Consider the following 5,949-nt stretch of genomic DNA (forward strand, 5'->3'; position numbering starts at 1 on the left):
ATTTTTGGTTCCAACCACCGTGTCTTTGTGAGACGCAGAGTAGACGAACGGATGATCTCCGCATGTGTGGTTCCCACCATCAAGCATGGAGGAGGTGGTGCGATGGTGCTTTGCTGGTGACACTGTCAGTGATTTATTTAGAATTCAATGCACACTTAACCAGCATGGCTACCACAGCACAATGACCTAACACACCTTCAGCCTGTGTAAGGGCTATTTGATCAATAAGGAGATTGATGGAGTGCTGCATCAGATGACCTGGCCTCCACAATCACCCGACCTCAAACCAATTGAGATGGTTTGGGATGAGTTGGACCGCAGAGTGAAGAAAAAGCAGCCAACAGCAGCTCAGCATATATGGGAACTCCATCAAGACTGTTGGTAAAGTATTCCAGGTGAAGCTGGTTGAGAGAATGCCAAGAGTGCACAAAGCTGTCATAAAGGCAAAGGGTGGCTACTTTGAAGAATATAAAATATATTTTAATTTGTTTAACAGTTTTTTGGTTACTACATTATTCTATACGTGTTATTTCATAGATTTGATGTCTTCACAATTGTTCTACAATGTAGAAAATAGTACAACTCAAGAAAAACCCTTGAATGAGTAGGTGTGTCCCAACTTGACTAATACTGTATTTATAGCTCCATTATCTTTTCTACATTCTTTATATCTGGTTTAGTCATTTAAGTTAACACTGAAAACATGTAGAAAAAATATATAGGTTTTATCATATTGTTTTGGAGTGTAGGCAACGATTTAGCAGCGGTAGCCTTTATGTAAATGGAGCTATTTATGTAAATGCATAGGCAACCACAAACAGTTGCAAAAGTCTCTGGATAAGAGCCACTTATTTTTTACATATTTTTTTATTAACATATTGAACTATAGATTAAAAAAACGATTTATGCTGAGTAAATTGAATCTCTGCAGTTCAGCACATACACTTTCCTGTCTCACTGTTTTTCAGACAGACAAAAGTATAAGCTATGATTTTCTAAAAGGAATTTCATTATTTGGCTAACAAATTTCATTGGAACTAAAACACTCTTGTAAAAGGACATAGTACTTGTTATGTATTTAAATTCAGGTAAGGAGAAGGTGTAACACGGGAGGCCATTTTAATTCCACAAGGGGGAGTGTGGTGAGACTGCAGTGGCCACCTAGTTTTTCCCTGCTAAAGCAGTAGTGGATCTTTCCCTGGACATCCAGTTGACGGCTCATTAATCTGCCCTGGCGGAGGTCCCCAATTCTGGCACCAGAGAAAAGGATTCCCCACACCTTGTCCTCACTCTTGCAATTCCAGGGCCACAACAACAAGACGGGGGATTCCTGGCAGCATAAAAACAAAGAAATCACTTCCTGCCCGTGGAGCCACCGGGATGTCCTCTGTGAGTGGGCGTGTGAAAACGGGGAGTGTGAAAACGGGGGGGGCAGAGAAACACTCACCCACTATCATCTGTGGGCTAGTAATGAGGGATGCTGGAGGATAAAAATCTATTGCAGTGGTCGTGGGTGGACCTGACAAAAAGACAAAACACTCAACAATATTGAGTTCCGGGGCTGGGCGACAGGCTTTTAGTCCATACATTTTGAAAAGATGTGTCTTTTCCTAAGAGTGATTGGGGAGGTCGTGAATGGGGGCTGGATAAATGGTTCAACTTGCTGAGAAAGAATAAGTTTTCTTTTTAAACATTGTATAAAAGCTATGTTCTACACTTGCAGAGAACACTTGTACAAGACAGTTTTCTTCATTGTTTCATTCAAACAATTAGGTTACAACAAAGGGTGTGTCAGGGATGATGCAGGGGGTTTCATCAAGACTATTAACTTAGCCTGAGTAATAAAGCCTATTTGTACCATCAGCCAGGGTATACCACGGTGATTTATGATTACTGACTGATGGGCTAGGAACAGAGATACTCTCTGTATGTTCCTAGCTGACGGGGCAGCCCTGACATTATGTTTTGATGCTGACTGACACTACCTTCTCAAGTGTATTATGCTCAGTCTTTAAACTAATGACTTGCAAGTATCAAAAGGAGTGACAGAGAAGGGGGATAACGTACATCAGGTGGACTTTTAAAATATGGCCATCCTATTCATTCATTTCAAAATCTTAGTGGCACTTTGTTAATGTTAGTCATCTTCTGACACCTTCTTACCCTGATTCAATTTGATTTATTTGAGTCATTTTCACAGCAATAAGCAGCCATAAATCCTGTTCCTCCATGTAAATAAAATACCCTATCCTCCAGCTCCTCCTGTCTTGAGTAAAGTAATAACCTCCAGGTCAGGAAAAGCTTGATTCTGCCCTGAGAAAAGGATATCCTTCTCCAAGCCCCCTACCTCGACCACCGTCTCCCACATCACGGTTTATAACCACCTTTAGGCCTCACACTGCCCATTATTCAATTAGCCAAATGCTAGAATTGAATCAAGATGACGATAATTAGGTTAAAATGGTTATCCGGCTGGCTAAGCACATTCACGTTCAAGGTGAATAGAAAAATATTCAATTGTACAAACTCTAATCTTTTAAGAGCTAATTTGGTGGTTAATAAGGCCAATCTAGTTTGGGTAATTTATGGTTGATGGGCAGGGAAGGAAGGCCAGCAGGAGAGCAACACTGTGGCTGCTTGAGATAAAGCTCATTTCTGGAGTATAAAAAAGGTTTTACAAGGTCCATCTCTAGACTTATCAACCATCTCTAGATTGATCAGCACAATTAAGACCTAAGCCCATAACCTTATCGTCATTTTTGTAAGTAGTACAATCACTTGTTATTTTAAAGGCTTTGCATGTGCATCACTACTAGCCCTGACAGTGTGAGAGAAATGTGGGGAAATATCACAGTCCACCTGTGTAGATATCTGCGCTGGACTTCATGCGTGGGAGGCAGCGGGACATGAAAGGCTGCATTGCCATTTACCCACTTTGGTGTAATTGCAGCATTTGCTCTCAGATACCCATCATCTCCCTAAGTGCTCCATTCATACACACTATGCTTAGCCTGACAAGAGCAACTACGCAGGGTTGATTGCTTTACAATAGCAGATCAAAATATTAATCTGACTCAGTTCAGTGATTTAAGTGAGTATTTGGCTAACATGGAGTGTGGGTTTCCTCCCAGTCATTGACTTGTCAGTGAAACCCCCACTTAAACAAACAGGGTCTGTGATTACACTACCTAGCTGCTCTACAGGACAGCTGATGAAAACAGAGTGCAGACACCTGATTGCCTGACTGGTTCATTAACAGAAATGGCGGGGGGATTTCACATGGAGAATCTCTACCATAAAAATGTATATTGTAAGACCGTTTAAAGTGTTTACATGTGCCGTCATTACTACATGGAAATGTAAACACAAAAACTAAATGGTTTGTAGCTGTTTATTTACATGTGTACCTTGACCAAGGCTGCTATTACATATAGCCTAATAGACCACATGAATGAATAAACATTGTATTTATGTTTGTGAGACCTTACATTTCAGTTTATAAACAGTTGCCATTGTCGTTGCAATGTTCCAGCGAGCAGTCTGAACATGACGCATTTCAAATCTCCATCAAAGAGAAATTACAGTAAGAGCTGGATTCAATCAAGCATGCCAAAGTAGGCTTAGTGTTTATGTAGTTTCTATTTACACAGCTAGCCTACTTTCTGCACACACAAGTATCTCAGTCTGAAAGTTGAAGGTAAGATGGATGTGCAGTACCCAAAACATTCTGCTAATGTATTTGAGTATGGGGGAGGGGACCGAGTATGCCAATATGTATATACTGTAATGCTGGTTTGACAATGTTGCTACAAGTGTAATTACAGCAGCATACACACACAAGTAAGCACAACTTAAAGGGCCAATCTGTGACTACTACATCCCACATGGCCATTTAAATGAATGATGTATACCCACTGGTTCTTGAAGAATATATCTTATAAATTACTCAAAAGCTTAGTTCAACTGTCATACCCCATCAGAACCCAAATTATTGCCTAAACTTGTTTGTAAATAATGTCATTATAAACACAGTATGGCCTCAAAACATGGCCAAAACGCAAATGTTGCATCATGGATAGTCAGTCCATACATAGCTCTGTCTATGAATTTGAGAGTGGTTACATTTCTTAAGCCCCATCCCTCAGCATTTTACCAAAACAGTGGCAGGGTGTCTTTATTATTGTTTAAACAGCAGATTGCTGCTTTAACGTAAAGTATTACAGCTTTTAATTACTGTGCTACATTGCCGGTCTTTCAGCTTTTAATAAATTCTATTTCAGCATTTGGGGGTGAAGCACAAACTGTATAAAGCAATACTGTAATATATATGCAACTAGGCTACACCCTAGATTGACAGGCTCTATGTGCAGTGACTAGAATTACATAAAAAAATCTATCTAACACTTGTTTTTAATGGCAAGCTCTTGGCTAGCTTTATTGGGACAGTTGGCCAATGGGCGGAGAGTGAAGGAGTTACAGTAAGAGGCGCTAAAGTTCAGGCAGGAGTGTTGCAGGCAGCACTCTATGTCCTGCCAACAGCCTTACGGTGGCACAATGCCTGACTAAGTTGTTGACCCATGGCCCCCACCTGCCCTGTCCGTGCAGCATCTCTCGGCCACCCAGGGGGCCCATCAAGTCTCCCTCCGCACTGCCCACCAGAAACAGAAGGCCTTTGACTTATGCCCATCTGTCCTGGTAGTATGTATGGGAAAGCAAAGGTAGTGGGATCCTGGTGACTTAATGTGCCCTCTCAAGAGAAGTAGCCCATCTTATGAACTGAGAAGTGAAGTTTGGCCACAAACGATTCATCATGGGGTAAAAACAGGCTAAATGCACAACAAACCTTACCTGCTGTTCCATAGAATATTTAAACATCAAGGGCTCACTAAGAAAAGGTGGGTTGACACACACACACAGTGCGTTAGAGAAGAAAGACTTACCTGGCCAGGTTGAATATCTAAACATTGGAGCACTTCTAAGCATGACAGGTGTGTGCAGTGTCTGTTCAGCCAAGATGGTGGAGTCATCTTTACGTCTGTCCTGGTGACCAGGCTCCATGGGAGCAAAGCCAGAGTAAGACAACCTACTCCCCTTCCATGGCTGGCTGACTCTACAAGCAGCATCAAGAGCAACCCTCCATGATGATCTCAAGGTGGGACAAGCAGACACATGCTGGCATGCCATGGTCTGAAGAGAATTGGAAGGGCACAGACATGATGAGAGTGACATGACAAACACACAGCAACTTTGTAAGATACTATTCTAGCTAGTGGCTAATGCAATAAATGCCACTAATTGTGGATGGCAGAAAGAATGGTATTAGCGAGCTAAAAAAATGTAGCTAACATTTCTGGCTAAGCTAGCTAGGTATCAGAAAATATGAAGCATTGATCCGTTTTTTCGATCTAGTTATCCAGCTACAGTAAATACCTAGCTACTTAGCAAAGTACACAGTAAACCAAATCAAAGTGGGCTCCAGGACATCTTTTTACACTAGAGTGCAGTACTCAGTAGAAGATCACGTTGAAGAGAGCTATCTAATTTCAAAGTGGAGAAGTGCGAAATGATTTGTGTAGCTACTAGCGTTAGACAGCTAATAGCTAGCTATTCTCAGGTGCATATTCATAGAAAACTATCGGGGAAAAGTGTTCGGATATGTGCGTTCCGTTCAGCTGCAGTAATTTAGCTAGTTAGTAGCTAGTGTTACAACACCTTGAATAACTTGCAACTGGACGATGCAAATTGTATTTAGGACATTGGTCTTAGCGCAATAGTATACTTACTTTCTTATGTTAGCTATGTGTCATAATGGTTTCAATTACATGATAAAACATTATTTTTTGCTAGATAATAGCTGGCATACGAACAGAGTTTTTAAACCACTTCCTCCACCAGTACTGCAATCAAGTGACTGCAACACCAAGCTCACCGACGTCACCCAAGGTGCAT

General features: G+C 41.3%; 1 pseudogene; it reads right to left on the minus strand.

Moving 5' to 3' along the window:
* LOC115112557 (12S rRNA N4-methylcytidine methyltransferase-like) overlaps positions 1 to 5,883 on the minus strand; it is a 68,900-nt pseudogene extending 63,017 nt beyond the window's left edge.
* Between the last annotated feature and the right edge of the window lie 66 nt (positions 5,884 to 5,949).

This window comes from Oncorhynchus nerka, linkage group LG27, assembly GCF_034236695.1.
Source record: "Oncorhynchus nerka isolate Pitt River linkage group LG27, Oner_Uvic_2.0, whole genome shotgun sequence".
Taxonomy (NCBI): domain Eukaryota; kingdom Metazoa; phylum Chordata; class Actinopteri; order Salmoniformes; family Salmonidae; genus Oncorhynchus; species Oncorhynchus nerka.